At 39.8% G+C, this 19,598-nt stretch overlaps 1 long non-coding RNA gene across 1 annotated transcript; it reads right to left on the bottom strand.

Moving 5' to 3' along the window:
• Positions 1–479: 479 nt before the first annotated feature.
• Positions 480–13,607, bottom strand: LOC147655551 (uncharacterized). Its single transcript, XR_015288950.1, has 3 exons — positions 13,397–13,607; positions 7,651–7,718; positions 480–6,770 (listed from the first exon to the last, which is right to left on the bottom strand). It is a non-coding gene; the product is annotated as an uncharacterized LOC147655551 (long non-coding RNA).
• Between the last annotated feature and the right edge of the window lie 5,991 nt (positions 13,608–19,598).

Below are 19,598 nucleotides of genomic sequence, written 5' to 3'. Positions count from 1 at the left end.
TCTTCCAAAAGATTTCCATCTTCCAACTATTTTTTCCAACTCTGCTTCAAGGTCTCTACCATGATGCTAGCAGCCAGTTGCTCAAAGCGAATTACACTGATTTTATCATGATGAAAGTCAGTTTTTGTAAGGCTGTTTCTTTTAAAATGTTTTTTACATAAAGTGCTTCAAAGTCCAGGTGAAGGAGGAAAAATAAGAATGCTTAGCTGAAAACATTCAAGCAGTGTCTAAGGCTTTAAAATAAAAACTTCAACAGTTAGGAAGACTGCTCTTTCACCTTATCACTAGAATATTTTTTCCTATTCATTAGAGCACAAGTCCAAGTATGCCTTAGTCTCAAAGAGAAGATTTATAAGAAAATAAAAACCTTAACTTGCACTTTGCTATAAAGATTATTTCTCTGTATTTATAATGTCCTCTAATGAGTTTCAAAATATTTCAAAACCAGTAACAGAAATAAGGAATGTGCGACATCAGTGTTGTATGTAATTCTTTTGAAATATTTATTTTTCTGTTGGTCCTCCACAGCACATTGACAAGTTACACAAGTTCATATCACTTGATCTGCTTAAGTGTACACTGTCCTTCTCTGCCAACTGCAACCCACATGAGACTTAAAGCCAAAACCAAACAAATTCAATTTCAGAGAAACAAAACAGGGCATCTAATGCTAATAGGGAATCTTGAGATCAAACCATTTCTAATTTTACCACAATTTTTTAATGGGATTAAGCAGGCCCCTGACAATGTTCACTGCATTTTCTCTATCTAGAAAATTTTGTCTTCTACCTGTATGATTCCCTTTCTTCAGTGAAACAAATTAAGTAACAAGGCTGATTTCCAGCTCTCGTGATGGGTTTTGGGTATTTTTAAATCATCCTCCCTATTAACTTCAGTACTGTGGCAACTACCTGAGAATCACACTTCACTTCAGAGCTGCAGGGGCCTGGAAAATGTGGTTTTAAAGCTTGTACATGTTTGTGAATACAAAAATTTTTCATAATCCTCAAGAAACTGTTCTATTTTTTGATGGACTTGCAGAAAAAATAAAGTGAGTTGTCTAAAATCACCTCAGAAATCTGTGCAAAGTCCCAACAGCATCTTACCAGTGCTCTAAAAGATAACTGCTCCAAGATAGGGAACACAATCTGAATAGCAGCAAGAGGTTGAAATCCCAAAGAATCAACAGAAAGAGAAGACTCTACATTGGAGTTTCAGGAAGAAAACTTTGAAAAGTGATGGTAGCCATCATGTGTCTTTCCATCACAACATGCACTGTTGAAAATTTTGACACTGACTTAATTGGTAGTTTCTCAACAAAATGAAGAGTACAACAGCTCTCCTCACAGGCACCTGGATCAATTTATAATTGCCACTTCAAAGAGCATACATTAGGACACCACAATTATTATGGCTACACCCAGGAAAGAAAAAAAATTGAAAAAGCTAAAGCAAATTAAGGCATAATGTTGCTAAGCAGTCCCACCAATAGCAAATGCTTCCCACAAGAATCCCTGAGAACTGACTGACTGCATTTCTTCAAAAATTCCCTTTTCATTCTTGTTTTATTTTCTATTGTCTGCAAAAAAAACTTTTAAGAAACAACTTTAAAAATCCTTAACCAATAGACAGAAGATATTCAACTGCTTAATATCTACATTTCTAGAGTAATGCAAAAGCATTTTTTCTCTGTTTAAATACCTAAACACAGAAATGTGAAAACAGAGCCTCACAGTCCCAGCTCTTCCTTTTACTTGCATTCCAACAGTGACCAGCAAGCACTGCCTATAAAAAAATGCCTCCAATGGCCACTACCTTTTGAGAGGCAGAGTGAACACTTGAGAGAGCTGGAAAGAGGCACTAAGATCTAAAGAGAAGACCACGGTGTGAGTATCAGTAAAGCATGTCCTTCACAGCTGTAAGCAGTCAGCTGCACTTGTATTTGCCACTGGTTACACGTGCCCTTAAGCACAATTTTGCAGGTCTTGACCCCCTGATCAGGAAGCAAAGAAAATTATGTTTCATTATATCTATTTAATCTCTGAAACTGCAATTTTTAGTAAAGTGAAAGGATAGGGCACAAAGTATGTCCGTGAGATATGGCAGCCTATGTGCTTTATGTAGGAGAGAAAGTTTAGCAACACCAACCATTCATAGTGCAATTTTACAGAGACTCCATAAAAATCTCAAAGTCCTTTCTGCCATAACAAAAGAGCAATTCATGTGCAAGAGAGCAGGAATCAACCCTTCCCTTCAAGCAGGGATTATTGCTGCTGGTTGACACTGAAGGCAGAATAGGGCACTTCATTAGGTCCTGGCATAACTTAAGGTAGACCCTTTAGAATATTCAAGTCCCAAAGATCACATTTAGAGATTGTTTCTTCCACGGCAAGTTCTGGCAAGTTCTTAACGTGGCAAGTTCTGCTGATCTCTCTATGATGCAGGAAACTTTCTTGAATACTTAAATGATCCAAAAACCCTGGAACTCTAACCTGCTACATGCATGTTTTAAAGTTTAAAATAGCTTTTCAACAATTTTGACAATAATTACCACTGTCAAAATAGCTACTGAAACCAGCCAACAGCAGTCCCCAATACACATTATCCTTAAATAAATGGAAAAAAGCCAGAGGGTTAGGCACCGGGAAATAAATTTAAATCTTGTACCATTCCTTCATTAAATGGTTTCTGAAGTAATCAACTGAGTAAGGCAAATTATAACAATAACTAAACCACCTTTTCCAAAAAAGCAACTGACAGAAATTGAGATAGTGCTTTCAGCACATAAAAATTCTTCCTCAGTACAATTATTGGTGTCAGATAAGGTTGTTGAGGGTATATGCTACTGAACATAACAAGAATGGGTTTCTAGCAATTATGCAGCATATTTGACAGCAGATGTCAGGGATATCAAGTTGATTAAAAAGTCACTCAGAATATGGTTCCTCCTAAAACATCACGAATATTTTTACTTTTAAATCAATCCACATTGAGGCAAGCCCTTTTAAATACCCTGACTGAACCCACATAAACTCTAAAACAGCCAAATTGACTCAAGACTACAGCAGACCCAGAAGAACCAGCCCTGTTCTACCCCAGACTGAGGCACATGCCTCCAACAAACTAATGCCAGCACTTCAGATTTCAGGGTCTCTGCTCACAAGTTAATCTGACTGAAAATTAAAATTTCAATTTTTTTGTTTGGCTTGGGGTTTTTTGGTAGAGCTAATTTTTCAACAAAATCTACTTTCTTTTGAAGGCAGTATTACTGCCAGCTGAGTTTCACTGGCAGCCAGACTGGAAACTCCACTGGCTTCCAGAGGAACCACATAAGGTGTTACCCATACCTGCTATAACTTCATAACTGATAAGGAGAAGGGTGGAAATGGGCACTTACCTTTGGCTGAGTTTAATTTTACTCTAGAAATTGCCTTTTATTTCCATTTGCTATAAAAAGATGAGATGAACATCTCAAAGGTACCTGTTTAACTTTGAAAACCTGCTTTCTCTAGTTTGGCAAATGAACAGACAGTGGGATGGTATGTCTCTTTTCTCACAGAATTCTGCTTTGTTCTGCTTCCCAGTTATATTTCAAAAACGTTCAGGTTGGATCTATCTGTTCCTACCTTTTTTAGGTGCCCACACTGGGCAGAAGTTAAACATCTGAACAATTAAAGTCAGATGTGAAAGTTTAATCTGTTCACCCTCTGACTCCTTTTACAGAAAATGGAAAGTCTTTACTAAGAGGAAAAAAACTCAAAATGTATTCAAGCAACAACATGTTTCTTAAAACAAAGGTTGTCATAATGTAAAAAATACCCAAAAATAAAAGATCAAAGTTACTACTTGGTTCTGGTATATAGGAATCAAAAGTGCTCTCTCTAGAGACTGGGAAGGAAAGTCCACAAATGCAAATTGTGATGTAGGCATTGGGTGGAATTTTTTCTAAGAGATGAATGTAGAAGATAAAATGTTTAACAGTTTGGGGGACATATTAATGCTAAAATAATAAATACTTGCAGCAACAATACTCCTCTTAACTATGGAAAGTAAAATAAAACTGAATTTGACTTGTTAGCCAGATTACGACTGAGCAAGGTCATGTTAAAACAAGCTGTGTTGAATGGAATGGTAGATTCACACAGCTCAAACATAGGTCAGGCAGTTAAACTTTTAGTGAAATTTTTAGTGAAATTTTCAAGAGCACGTTTGAAGCAGACACAAGTTCTTCAGTCATTCTCGTGCTCTCATGGCCTGAATTTGATGCAGCAACTTTAGCTAGAGACAGGAGATGCACAAGCCAAAGATTATTTGGTATAATAAAGACAATACACAAGGCAGCATACTGTTTCTTTAGAGTAGGCAGGTTTTGTAAGATGTGCTTAAGGAATTGTTGCAGGACCTGAATTAACCTAATACCCTCTCCAAGTATTCCAAAGCAAACTGTAGGGACTTTTTTAATGTGTTCTTCTGACATGCTGAAGGAAAGAAAAACCCCAGAGAACTGAAATAGAGCGAGGCTGCAGAAAATAATGAAATAAACCACAGAATCTCCTCCTAGAACCTGGAAAATCTCTACAAAACCAAACTGCTGATGACTGGAAATGAGGGCAGTATAGTTATTGTGAGTCTGTAGCGCTGCATTTTTTAGCAAAGACACAGCCACTGGAAGATGAAGGGAACCTTGAGGGCCAGAGGAACACTGCAACACTGATGGCATTGAAACAGCAAGGCCAGCCTTTGGAGCTCAGAGGCAGAGTAAGACCTCTGATCAAATTTACCCTTGACTAGCCATAATTAGATTCTCAGAGAGCTGGCTGAAAACAGAAGGTGCTGAAAAGGAGAAAAATGTTTTGGAAAGTTAGAACACTTATACACATCCATAATCTGAAGGCTGGATCTGATAAAGGGTTTGGGTTAGCGTGGCCTAGAGGCTGCAATCTCCAACTTCCAGTGCCTGGCTCCCAAAGGGGGAAAGAGAGCAGGATGCATTCTGACAATGGGACTTTCCAGCAATGTAAAATCACAATTCTACACATCCTTCCCAGTCTCACAAAATAATTAGTGAATCTGTGACTGCAGTTACATAAAAATTCATTCCCACCACCATCTCATTTGATTTCCAAACAAAACAGGAAGGCAGTGCTACGACCCACACATCATTATCACTAATTGCACAGACACAAAGGAGAAAGCAAAAATCTACCAGATTTTTTTCTGACAGAAAGTCAGGAAGAGGAAAACTTGACCACTCTCAGCCAAGGGTGACTCCAGCAGAGGAAGCATCATCACCAGCCACAGTCCTGTACAACCTGAGTGCAGCAGGCAGATCTGGATGTTGAACAGCTCCACTGGCAGCCCCAGGAGTGGTGAGGGAGAAAACCATGTGTGAAGTCTGTCCAGGGGTACAGCCAAAGGCAAAAGATGAAGCAGAGACAGGTACCCCTCAAGGCAAGAGCAGAAGCCTCGAAGGCAGCTGCCTCCATCCCATGCCTTCTCCTCCTCCTCATTTTCTTCCTGCATGTAGGCTAAGGGCAGTAACATGCATCTCCTCAGGACAGCCAGGGCCAGGCCTCAGCACCTCATAGCACAGGCTGACACCTCTCCCCTGTCCACAGAGATCACAGGATGCCAGGAATCACCAAAACATCATGTCCAGCAAGATGAAGTATTCACAGGGGTTGGAGAAGATTGACCAGGCACATCCCAGGTGCAAGGTTCCATGGAGAAAATCTACCCTGCTGCAGCAGCTGGACAGCCTGGAGGAGAAGGAGCTCCGGCAGCAGGAGGCAGAGGAGCAGCTTGCCTCCTTGACATGGTCTTGGTGGCTCAGGGACCAACTCAGGCAGCTGAGTGCCGGGACAGGATGGCATGGCATGAGACACGACAGGTTACACAGGTGGATTTGAAAAGTCTTCAGAGAGGGAGACTCTACAGCCTCCTAGGGCAGTCCCTTCCAGAGCTCTGCCACCCTCAGTGTAAAGAAGTTCTTCCTCAAGACTTGAAGAGGCACTCCTACAGAGACCCCAGTCTCTCTTTTCTCATCTGCCAGGAGAACTCATTTCTGAGCCTTGGGCAGCCAGAGCTGCCAGGCCTGGAGGGGCTGGAGGCCATCCCAAGCACACAGAAGGTACTGGAGTGGCTTGAAGCCCATGTACCTGTGAGCCAGGGACCTTGGCCAAGGAGGAGGACTGGAAACACAATACTGACAAAGGCCTGTCCCAGAGATCTGCCCCAAGGGATGTGGAAAGGCAACCTAAGATCTCCAGTGCTCTTGGAGCTGTGGGAAGAACGGCTCATTTGGATGGAGCTGTGAACAACCTGGTCTAGTGAAAGGTGTTCCTGCCCATGCAAGTGGGCTCAGAACTAGATGATCTTTAAAGTCCCTTCCAACCCAAACTCTTCCATGATTCTATGATCTACAATAACATTTCCTCTCTTCTAGTATTTTTTTCTATTTCAAGGAGGTGCCCAGATTTTATAAAATTACTTCTTTTCTAGAAATAACTTAAGCTTGGACTGGTTTTATAATATTTATAAATACTTATATATTTCTATTTTTCTATTTTTCTCCTTGTCATTTTTCCTTTTGGATTTTTTTGGATTTTTTGGTTGTTTTCTTTTTAAAAAAACTCATGTGTTTATCAGGGGATCTATTCTTGTCTTCATGTATATGATCTATGCAACCAATTTTGGGAAAGAAAAGTAGCATCCCAAAAGAAAACTGAAGATACAAAGGAATCTGATGGCTGATCTGCATACACACGCTCCTGAAACACAGAAACACAAATTGTGATCAATAAATTTATTGTGATCAATAAAACACTGTCTCTCAAAACCACATAATTTAGCTCCTAAGAAAATTCTACTGAGTAAAAATGGAAAAAAGTTTTCTTAATGGGTTCTAGTGAAGGGAGATTCATTTAGAAATCACTTTCTGGTATGTGGGTTAAGATTGGAGCTGTCACATTCCGGAGAGGTTTTATATTTTATCCTTAAAACTTTTCAGCAGTACAACATTTTATGTCAAGTCTCTCAAGGCCTCCTTCCCTCCTTTCCTTTAACGCATTTTAGTGCTTCTTTCTTGTACCAGCAGTGGTGAGGTTGCTTGCTTCTACCATTAATTCGTATATATGAAGTATATCCACAGAATCACCCTTTCTCTGAATCCCACAAGCAGACATTTTTTGCACAGATACAATCAAAACTGGAGTTGGAGATTTCACAAATCAAGTTTAAATTCACTCATGTAACTTCCAACATATTTATTCTTTTAGTGGGCTCAGAAATTATAAAGGGGTCCCTCCTGAATAATATGTCAACAAAATGCATGTACATTCATATTTTTTCTGTGTTAAATGTTCAAAAACTTGCCTGAAGGATGGACTGCACAGTATTATTTACCTGATGTACTCCAATAAAAAAAAAATTAATCAAGACTGGTTTTCAAGCAGACAGATAACATAAATAATAAACATGGGGATTTAAAACTGGACTGCAGCACCCAGGTGTGGTCAGCAGCATAACACACAAACATTGACCATTTTTGCTGAAGAATTGCAGCCCATGGAAAGACCAGTGTTGGAGCCAGGGACCAGCATGAGAAGGGAGAACCAGACAAATTGTCATGCATTGAATACAACCCCCTACCTCTCATACTCCCTGCACTTTTCAGAGTTGAGGGGAGAGGAGTCAGAAACACATGGTTGAAATTGAGCCTGTGAAAAATAAAAAAGGAGAAGGTGTTGTTTTAGTATTTTTTGTTTTTCCCTACTCAAATCTCTTTTAGTGGGAATTAATTAATTTTCCCCGACTTGAGTCTGTTTTGCCTCCAACTGTAATTGGTAAGCAGTCTCGCTTCTTTATCTTGACCCATTATCTTTCTCAACCTATTTTTTCCCCCAGCCTGCTGAGGATGGGGCAGTGAGAGATCAGGTGGATGGACATTTGGCTGCCAGACAATGCTAACTCACCATAACATCAAAATTCAACTGCTTCCTTATCTCCTAATGCTTTCTGAATTTACCAGACCTCTTCCATTATACTACAGTTTGTGAAAAGAGCTGAAAGGAGCTAGCCTACACAAAATGATGAGCAAAATGATGGCTCCCTTGGGAAATGGAAAACTAAGTATAATAAATTTCAATTAATTGAAATAATTATGTAATAACATCTAAATTATTAATTAGAATGAAATTAGTCAACAGGATTATTAGTTGTGAGCAAGGTCTCCTCAACCTAAAGTCCCAAATCCTCTCCTGCAAATGAGGTATACCTACATGTTGAGAAAAAAACCCCAAAAACTTGGAGCAAGGACCTTCTTTGGAGAAGTGAAAGAAAGATGTCACAGTGGGCTACCTTTAATGATTTCCTTCTTAAAACAGTAAGCCAGCAAATAGGAGACCTGAGGTCAACGCTTAAGCTTGAGCCTGTCAGGATTCAAAGCTGTGTTTTCTGCCTCCTCAAGACCCACCTTACACACTTGTTAAGTATGGCTAAATGGGGGAACCTTTCTGGGCACTCTGGGCCAGAGTGCAGAGGAGAGGCTGCTAATCAGCCCATTAAATCTTGCTGGTGGTCATGAGTTCTGCTTCCTCCTTCTGTAAAGTCACTGGAGCAAAGTAAAAGAATAATCTAAATCACAGAGAAGGCCTTAATCACTGCAGTAATGCCCTTCCTCTTTTGATCAAATAAATATTCAATTTTTATACCAGCCCTGTTTACTGGAAGGCAGCCTGATTCAGGCTAGGAAAACAGCTGCCACTCAGCACTTCCTCGGCTCTTGTAGGTGAGGAACAAAAGATAAAACTCCTTCAGGCTGAGAAAGGAATTTATCCTGGTCACACCTTCTCTCAGTATGTGTTCTAGCCAATTAGGCTGTGATACAAAAGATGTGGAGCTGGACCATCACATCACTTTTGCAGCTTTGGAAAGGATCTGTTTCTTATGAAAGATTCTCTGTAAGCAAGTGTTAACTGAAATCTATTCTATCTGATTAAACTCCTGAAAACTGAAAGAATGACTGCCTCCTTTCTGAATTTTTATCAGAGGCAGGGGACTTGGATGCTAAGAGGAGTATGGGGAGAGCAAAGTTCGAAACCAAATCTAGGTCCCCAAAATTGCCACATCAACGGAGAGCTACCTGTAGGGAAAGATGCTTAAACTTCTAGCTCTGATGGACTGTATTTTTGAAAGGAATTTGCCCTTATGATCTGTGCTTCTCCAGCACTGAACTGGATGAACCTGCTCAGTTTTCAAGCTGAAAATAATGCAGCTTCACCTCCCTGCCTAGTTTATCAACCAATTCGCTTGCCATTTTATCCAAGCATAGTGAATGCTTATCAATTTTCTTTTCTGTCATGGACTAACCTTTCTGCTAGGCAGTTTGACTTTCAAAGTTCTTTAAAAAAATGCATAGTTTTCATTCTGAAATTAAATTACACCACAAGAGTATTGATGATAAGCAGTATGCACACCTGCATGCAAAAAACCCCAGGGTAAAATGAACAGCTCTTTTATGCAGATGAAAGAGAGAGCAATGGTAACTTGGAAGGTCCAAATAATGAGTCAGATACTTCACTGGCAGGCCAGGCCCCAGCCTTTCCCTCAGCATCTGGAAGTTGCTGCTAAGGCCAGAAGGAGCAGTTATTTAAAAGACTTCTCTCCTAATTCTATCCCATTGACCAGGCTTGAAAGGGTCAAATTGCAGGTGGGGCTGCTGTCCCTTGTCACTGAAGAAGCCCAAACTTTTAAAGTATTCTGCTGCCTATCCCACAGAAACAGTCACAGCTCTGACTCTGAACAAGAGATCCCTTGTCTGCAGGATGTTCTTTACAGATGCAGCAGGATCAAGGACTTCACATTAACACCAGTCTCCTCATATCACTCTCCAATTAACACCCTCTCACTTCAGCTTGTCAACCACTAAAACATATTTTTTTTTTTAGGGACCCAGGCTTTTAGGCATGCAGAATTACTAAGGATTTTAAATGATTGTCTCAAATTTGTAGGAAGGGAGCATTCCTTAGGTATTTCCAGCAGGTTTTGACTTTCAAAGCAGCATTTTCTGCCCAAATCCACATAGCAGCACATCAGGATGAGACCAGGATGCACATCCTTCCCTCCCACTCCCTGCTATCCCTTGAAAGATCTCAGTGGTATAAGCAAAGAATGTGCCACATATACTCCAAGATCTCTCCCCTGATCCCATGAAGGATGTCTGGGAATCTGTGTTCAACAATACTCATACAGTAGGAGACAGTCCAGGACAGTACATCCAACCTGCCTACTGACTTTCAAAGTGACTTCATCCCGCCACTTTGGCCTGTGGAAGAACAGAGAGCTCTCTATTAGGTAATAATTAGGTTTATTAGGTTTATAATCAAATTCCAGACTTCTACAAACTTCACTTCCTAAATCAATCAAAGTTTTAACAAGAGTGCTCCAAATATTTTGATCTGCCAGAATCCTAAGGGACACCTGGCCCACTCCCACTGCTCTACAAACTGATCCTTCACCTAGTTTCATCTGGAAATCCCATTTATTCTTGTCCATAGTCACCATCAAATTTCAATGCTGAGTTCCCTGTAATTTTTTCTACTTATATTTTGAAGAAACATCACATCCAAGTTAAGGTATGCTGAGGCTCTTTTTGTCTGTGTAGTTGTCATGATATCACTTGGAACAGCTGTTGTTCTCTGCATAAGAATTTAGTTTAAACTACCCAGTAGATTCACATGTGTCCATGGTCTAGCAAACTAAGGCCAAGTTGCTTGTGAACTAAACTGCTAATTAATGATCAGAGTTGGGGTGAATGATGATGTTTCCAGTTTTACCTCACTTCAAGACAGCAAAAATACCTGGAGAGCCTGGGTAATGTGAAACATCAAGAAAAATATGGCACGTACGCTTACAATGGCTGTGCACAAAACCACCTTGTGTTCAAGTCAGTTTGAATTAGGCATTGACCCTCTTAGACCCAGACTATCTCCACAAGCCACGGGGCTGTCTCTGCCCCAGGCTGCTTAGCTTCTCTACATTCTAGCAAGACCCATTAGTCTATGAATGGCAGTGATGAGGCCCTGAGCTAACAGGCAAATAAGCCCAGCAGGAAGAAAGATGAACTCTCTTCTTTGCTACTAGGCAAGTAATTGTGGTAAATAAACAGTTAACCTGGAGAGTAACTCACAAAAATTTTGGGTGGCTTCTGACAGCTGAAGAGAAATATCTTGTCTTTTTGCTTTTTTCTTTTCCCCTGGGCTTCCTCTTTTCAATAAATAATTCACCACTTGGACAGTGTTCAGCAGAAATTAGTCTTTAATTAGAATTTAACAAAATACATTCCTTAAGCTGGCTGGCTGGACTTCCCTCAACAGTCTCATTATCCTTCCTTAATGGAGTAAACAGCACATGTACAATCTTCAGGAGCAATTTAATATTTTTGCTTTTACTACTAAAGGCGCCTTTATGTTCATTTCCTAGCATGGAATCAATGCCTGCACCACGAAGACAATGCAACTCTCCTATAATAAGGTTAGTTGTGCCTGTGATGAATTACTTTTGGGTCTTAATGATTCTCAGCATGGGGTGTCTTTTCCTCCTGCTTCACTTCTTGGAACATTGGAGTAATTTTTTTCCCTTTCAACTGATGTCAAATATCACTGGTTTGGATCTTAATTAAAGCACTTAATTGTTGAGCTGACTTTTTTTTGTGCTAAGGTGGGACAAGATACTGTTTGCCTATATTATTTTTCCCTTTCTTTTTCTATCTTACATCTTTTAAGAAAGAACTTTCTCATTGCATTCATTTAAAAAGGGCTTTTTCATACTAGAGGTGAGTTTCTCTTTCTTTCACATGGTTTTTCAGTCATTCCAAATATAATGCCTCTAATCTACTATCTGGCACGTCTCAATCCTCTGTTCAAATCGCTTCAAAAAGGATTTCAAGCAGAATATTCAATTAGGAAGACATGACTGAAAAACAAAAATGAAAGTTTAATGATTTTGTTAAAGTCCATGGCTACTTCAGCTAGGCTATCTTCAGTTCTGCTTTCATGAGCCCAAACTGTATTCAATCAAAGCTGTTCTGGCTGTCATCTATTCATTAGAAAACACTCCCACCTCCCCCAACAAAAAAATCCCACAAACAAACAAAACCCAACCAACAACAAAACCAAAACAACAGACACAATGCAAATCCACACAAAAAAAAAAAAACAAACAAGAGGAGGGAAAATAAAAAGCAAGATTTCTGATCATTGATCTAGAAGAATTTCTCCTGTAGAAGCAGCAGATCCAGACATAAGAAATGACAATGACATGGGGAAGGGGACTTCACATTCATTAGTGCTTACGGGACAAATGAGAGTTAACTCCTCACTTTTCACCATAGCAGCTCTTCTAAATCAGCACAAATGAATTGCTCAATAGTCCCTGTCCTAGCACATGAGTCACTGCAGGGATTCCAGCTATGCTTAAGAATACAGGGGACAGAAACAGATAATGAAAATTAAAACAGATGGACCCCATCTCACAAATTGTTTCTATTTTTTAACCAGCAGCCTCAGAGGATGTAGCACGCAGACAACCTGACTGGCTTATCACACAGACAGTTGACTTTCATCTTGCAAGGTGGTTATGATTATCTACTAGATTATACCCTGGCAAGAAATTGGAATGCAGAGCTGTACACCTACAGGGCTTCTGGCAACAGTTTGCAATGGGATCATTAGGGAGAATAAAAGCACACAAAACTGGAAAAAGAGAACTTTCTCCCATGACTAACTACATATTTTATAAATGCCCAGCTAACTATAGCTAGTAGCTATAAATATTACTACCCAAAGAAAAAGGCAGAAAGGTTCAATACAAATAGGACAAAAATCTTTTCAATATGTTGGTAATTACAGGACAGACCAAGTCACAAAAATTTAATGTGGGGGTAAGGGAAAATTCATTAAATGCCTGAGACAGAAAAATCATCAAGGCTGTGCTATGCTTCTGAGGTTTCATGAACAAGGTGGAAAAAATCTTAGCTAAAATAAAGTACCACCAGGGCCTCCCGCCAAGTATAACAAATAGTGAAGGCAACAGTGGGAAAATCACTCCTCAACAACAGGATACGTGCAAAATGTCCAGGGCACGATACCAAAAAGACTGTAGGCGATCAGGAAAACCACAGGAAGTAAGACAATCTACCTTGCTAGAAGATGTTAAAATATCAGCCTTGACAGAAACCAAAGGAGAACAATCATCATTAAGGCCATAAGAAATAGCCTTATGACACCAGCTTTCCTACAGTACAAGGAAATTACCTAGCTTACCTTGCTTCTGCATTTTAATCACATGGTTATTAAAATGTTGTTTAAGGCATTGAAAGGATAAGGGTTAGAGGTACCTGTGCCAAGTCATGGATACCTATGCCAAGTCCAAAAAATCCAATGCATTGCCAGAAGGTCTGTGGGGTCACAGTGGGGAGCACTGGAGGTGTAATAGTGAGAAAGTACAGGTGTGTGCCATAAGCACTGCCAGTCCTCACTACAGCTCTGGAGAATGTAGACTCACATGAGCTCACAAAGAGTTTACACTGAGGAGATGAACTCAGCACTGAAGGAGGAATTAGACAATTAGGCTACAGCAAGCAAGGATTTCCTGGAAATCTCTGATTTTAGCACTACACTGGTAGATCATAATATATGTGTTATGGCAGAAGCAGTTCATAAGCTTAGGAACTTATGGATACGATGAAAGCAAAAAGAAGTTGTAACAAAATAAACTCCAAGCCTCCATTTTGTTGAGGTGATGGTGCAATGGACTTCATTAAAAAAAACCCAAAAAACAACAAAAACAAACAAATAAACCCCACACACAAAAGAAACAATTCCAAACCATAAAACCAATAAAAAATCCACAAAAAACAAAAAAAAAGAAACAAGCAAAAAACCCACAAACAAAAAAAAAAAACAAACAGAAACCATCACTCAGTTTTAAGAGAGAAAATGAAAAAGAACTTGAAGGCTAATCAAAGAAGTAATTTGGGATCATACATGTTTCTACTAGAATATTACCCATGTTGCAAGCAATTTAGTAATTTCTGTCTGAAAGTGCAACAGCCAGTCACTGGCTGGAACTATTCCCCAGCAGCTTCAGGCTGCAGCCTGCAACGGTGTTTAATATGCATTTGTAATATTCTGCTATACAGATTTTGCCCATTTGGCCTTTTTAACCCAAAAAGTGTTATTTAGAAGAGGAAACCAAAGTGGTTTTAAAGCACTCCTTTTGAATGTGGGATATAGGTTTTGCTGGGAGAGGGGAAGCAGTAGAGTCTCAGCTCAGTTTCCATAGTGACTTTAAGAAATCACAGCACAGACAAAAAACTTGTTCAAAATGATTCTAGTTTTGCCTCTCAGCAAGGTTTTGTGCTTCCCACATTAGTGACACTGAAATCAGTCATGCCTGCAGAGTTAAGCCTTTATCATGTTAAGATCTAGGGTAATTCTACTTCTAATAAAACACAAAATTTGAAATATTCATTTGACTTTTTTGGTTATAAGTTCTGGTTTTGGCTTCTTTTCCCATTTTGCTAAAGACCAAGGAAAGAAAAGTCTCAGCCTGGGTGGCAAAATTCTTCTGATTTCTCTACTCCTTGTATTCAGAGGGGAGAGGTCACACTGTAATGATAAAATGTAGGAAACCAGCTGTGCTAGAATTAAATGAGAATTCCTTCTCATCCTCTCTGGAACAACCTGATGGCTTCTCTTCTCCTTCATTAGCAAAAGAAGGCTGAGAGGGGAATGTAAGTATGCAATAGTATGATTTGAACAGCAAATCTGAAGAGGAGGGAATGTGATAACCACAAGTAATCATTACCAAATGTGACTATATGGAAAATACCAGCATACAGTCATTTTGCTTTCATACATTTCCCTTAAGGAAAACAATATAAAAATTAGATGTTCAAAGATTTTTCAGGCACAGGAAACAAAATGCCTCTTGGACTAGTCACTCTGAACAAGTATCACATGACAGCAAAAGTATTCTGGCATTAGCTTTCTACTTTTACTCTGTCTGCAACTAAAGAAAACCTGGAAAAATAACAACAGACTTCCTTCTGCCTAACCCACCTACTTAAGAAACTAAGACATACAGCACCAGATACCTAAGGAACAGAACCACACATCTATGTAATGAGAGCTTATCCATAAGGAAAGGGGCACATTTCTAAATAAATATTATTTTATTGTGAATGTTAGGCATCCCTGATCCATTTCAGTGTATGATTCCCAGCTGTCTTCTGGGAATACAGAAGGTTGCTTTCAAATGGACAAAAACGAGTTTGCACACAGCTCTTAGCATAAAATGGTGAAGCCCAATGAAGAACATAACCTGAAGAAATACTTGGGAGTCTATTAGAAAGGCAACCCACTCAGGCTCTTCACAACCTTCTCCCTTTTCTCTGTAGGGAACTCAGATGACTGCTGGCAAATACCTCTGAAGGCCATACAGCCAAGTCTCACAGCTGGAAGCTGTAGGCTTCCTACGAGACCATTGGAATTTGACCCTAAGCTTGCTAAGTGCTGCACAAAAGGCCATCAGCTCTCTGCCCGAATTGTGGGCCACAGGGGTTTCTCATTTTGGGAAGAGAAGAATAAAATGCAATTTTAAAATGTGATCTGCCACAAGGCTTTTGAGGAAACTAGCTTATCTGATGTGAAAATCAGAACTAAAAAGGCATCAGTTGTTTGTCCTCCTGTTGCATATGTTTGCTGAGAGGGCAGATCTGAAACTTGTGAAAGGAATAGTAAGAGCTTTCTAAGGTATTATCAGCATATTCCCATCTGTCACTAGTTTTCAACAGCAGTGATCTAAGGCTCCAGGGATATTTTCACATGCTTTTCAGGTATGAAAATAAATCATTTCCCATTGGAAGGATGGCTACTACTGTAAAGGTTGAATAGGTTTGTTGTGCTCTCTCCCCCTCTCCACATATATATACACACATACCATAGATTTATATATATATATATATATATATATACACTACATACATTTTTATATCGTATTTGTATGTGTTGCTTTGTTGTTGAATAGCTGCAGTTGCTTTACCCTCACAGTTCTGGGCAACTGACAGGATCATTCTCTGTATTTTATAAGCAAGCTAAGCATCTGCCCAGTCTGTGACAAGGCTGAGAACGGAACTCTGCACATAAAAATATCTTTTTCCTGTTGAGGAAAACCCAGAACATTTATTTTTCTAACTCTTAGTGAAGAACAAGTGTTTCATTGATGTAATTTTGATAGATCTATCTATACAATGATTCATATTAAGATTCAGATCCAAGCCAGGACAAATCATGTCCTTTACAATTGTCAGGGTGACAGCACTCTTAGGCATTTTAGCAGTGGAGGACCTATGGTAACTCCAAGCTCTTTCCTTCAGGAAATACATCTCAGCTGGCCTACAGTCACACTGTGATGCTTTCACTGATCCTGCTCTCACTACACATGTTCAAACAATGGCAACACTGTTGGAAAACAATTCACAGACCCAACAGCAGAGCTCAAATGTCCTGCAAACATCTTGACTGAAGTTAGCTTCAGCTTCAGATGTATGCTTATTTGGGTAGAAACATGTGGGAGCACCTTTCTTGTAGGAGAGCCTCTGGTCCTTTCCTATGTATGAAATGCCAAGGAAGAATAAGGAGGTTGACAGGGAGGTTGCAAGGTTAGTAGCCTCTGCAGTCAAAGTAGAGACACAGTTAGAGGATCATTTGGAGGTGAGGGCAGACACCAATGAAATGGAAAACTTCTAAAAAGAGTGTCAGCACCAAGATATCAAGAGAAGCCATCTCTCAGAGTAACAACATAAATCTAGTACTGTTACCAAATCTCTCAGCTCTTTGGATCAAAAAGCTACAGCCTTGTTGTCTTTCCAAGCTTTATTCACTAAAAAGATATGGGACAATTTGGTAGGAAAACAGACCCTCGGGTAAATGTGAGGACACGAGTAGGGACACCTTACTAAGCGGTGATTAAGGATGCACCGTTTCCTCAAAGGATCTCCTTGAGCCTGGATCTTGGAGTGCAGATACCTAGTTGAGGATCTGCACTGTGGTCCATTTCTCATCCCATGACCAGGCCCAGCTGCTCAGCAGAACACAGTTCTAAGAGCAACTAGCACAGAGCTGATCTACAGCACTGCTGTTGACCTTGCATCAAGGATAGAACAAGACCAGGGCTGACTGTGGGATGTTCATGTTTGTGCATAGCACCTGGCTTATCCAAACCACAGGGTGTGGGAGAGGCCTACACCATGGATAGGACAGTCCAGGAAACACATTTTCATTAATAAACTGTTGTATCTGACATTCTCTGACACCAACACAGAAAGGCAGGACTGTGAAACTACTGCAGAGTAACAGTGATGTTCATGGCCTGTAATTCACCAAAAGGAAGCTTTCTCTTTTTTTCAGCACAGACATAAAATTTATTTCACTTCTGTTTGACACTTACTGTCAACATAGGGTCATTCCTTTGTGTGTTGGGTTTTCACACAGTTCAGGGAAATGCCTGCATTTGTTTATTTTAAACAGAGAAGATTTTTTTCCCCTATCAGGCACAGTAATTTTTGCAGCTTATTTATACAAGATGTTAACAATGGGTGAGATTTAAGCTGACAATGTCTCCTTAAGTTAAGGCTAGTTAATTCTACAGTCTAATAAATTTCAACGTTCCTATAAATATATGAACTTCTCCTTCACGCCAGGCCTAGCTTGACTTTGACAGTCTTTGAGAGAAGGTTATCAGGTCCCTTTATAAAGCTGGTACAAAAATGGAGAGTGATCCAAAAGCTGGACCACACTTTACAGGGCATCTCACTAGTATGATGAAAAGGAGCTGATTTCCACCTAGCATCGGCATGACGGTCTCCTTCTCTTTTGCCACTTCTTCTATTCTGAGACATTCTTCTTCTACTGAGACATTGGTAGTAATACTAGTAAAATATCATTCTTTAAATGGAGATAGTTCAGCTGGTATACAGGAAAACAATGCTAAAAGGGTAAATTAAAAATTGGCTTAAGAGCAAGTGAAAATATGACTGATTAGGCACACCAAATTACTAAGATCATTACTGTTTAAATGTTCTTGAAGAAGAGGGAATACTTTTTTGTCGCCTTAATGTTAACAGATCCTGTTAGGTTTTTGCCATCATCACTAGGAATTACTGCATTCATCCTTCATCCATGGATCCCTCACAGGGGGACAGTCTTGGACAGATAGGTCATGCAAGGCCAGCATCAGTAACGTAAAGAGCCCAAGTACCTTGTCTCCCCACTCTGTTCTCCATCTGCCTGGTGCACTTCATGCCTCAGGTAAGAGCAAAGAGGGGCCTGAATTGGTTACGGGGCTGTTTGCCTTTCTTTGCATCCAAAAACTACTACTGCCTGTTACTTCTTGCCAGGTAGATATTGAGATTCTATCATTGGTTATTTGGGCATAAACTGCTCAGGTGCAAGTGCCCTTTGGCTGAGTCCTAATGTTTTTGCACTCAAACCTGTCATTTTAGTCTAATTCTTATGTGCAGCTGCCTACATCATAATGAATGATTTAAATTTTCCAAAAATATTTATTCACATCCTTTAAAAACATCTTGGCTCTTTGCATTGCCAAGGTCTTTCTTGATGTCAAGTTGTCTCCTTGACATCTCTTCCTGCCCTGGGATGTAAAATGAAATTCTCTGCTCCTTGGAAAAAACTGGAAAGAGCTAAAATGCAAGGAGAGGAAGGAGTTGCTTCTTGCTGCTTTAAAGGAGTGTCCCCAAGTGTCTGTAATTTGTCCTCGTGTCTGTCCTTGCTCTTTGCTTCCAGTCCCCTCTGGCTGTAGCCAAGCTCATCTGGAGAGCTTCCAGTCATTTACGGGAATGAAAAGTTTAAAAATAAAATAGGAGCTTTGATCAAGAAAGAAGTTCAGCTAGGAAGGAAAAGGGAAAACACAAGCATTGACAACTCAGGCGAAAACCAAGGCAAAAGCAGGTTCATTATGAGCTGACAGAGGTTTCTATGTCTGCTTGCAAAGCCAAAACCTTCCCTGCTGCTCTTTCTTCTTCAAAAAGGTCTGCATTAACAATGAAAATAATTTTCTGTTTTCACCTTTTTCTTTCCCCTGTTTGCCAGGATTCTTTGCTTTTCCATTTGCAAAAAAGTTATTTTGCAGAAGACATCCACTGTAGTGACCTCTGTGCTTGTGCAAGCACACGTACGTGTATCCACACATGCACCCACAATCATCTGTTCTTGGATTCCTATTTATTCATAGCCACTTCTCCCTTCCCCTCCCTTATTTATTTATGCCTTAACTTGAAATGTCCATGTCAGCTGCTGTTAATGGAGAGATCTCTTCACTATTTTTCTGTTATAAAGAAGGCAATAAAGCTGACATTGAAAGTACCAAGCTCTGCTCAGATTCTTAACTGTAGATACAACCTAGCACATTTTTCATTATATTGCAAAGTTCTTCCCCAAATTCTAAATATCCAAGGCAGCCTCCATACAAACACCTTACTTGCTATAGTGAAAAAGATTGAAAAAACCTGCTCCATG

The sequence above is a fragment of the Cyanistes caeruleus genome, chromosome 1, assembly GCF_971803275.1.
Source record: "Cyanistes caeruleus chromosome 1, bCyaCae1.hap1.1, whole genome shotgun sequence".
Lineage (NCBI taxonomy): Eukaryota > Metazoa > Chordata > Aves > Passeriformes > Paridae > Cyanistes > Cyanistes caeruleus.
This window is presented reverse-complemented; position numbering and strand designations above follow the sequence as displayed.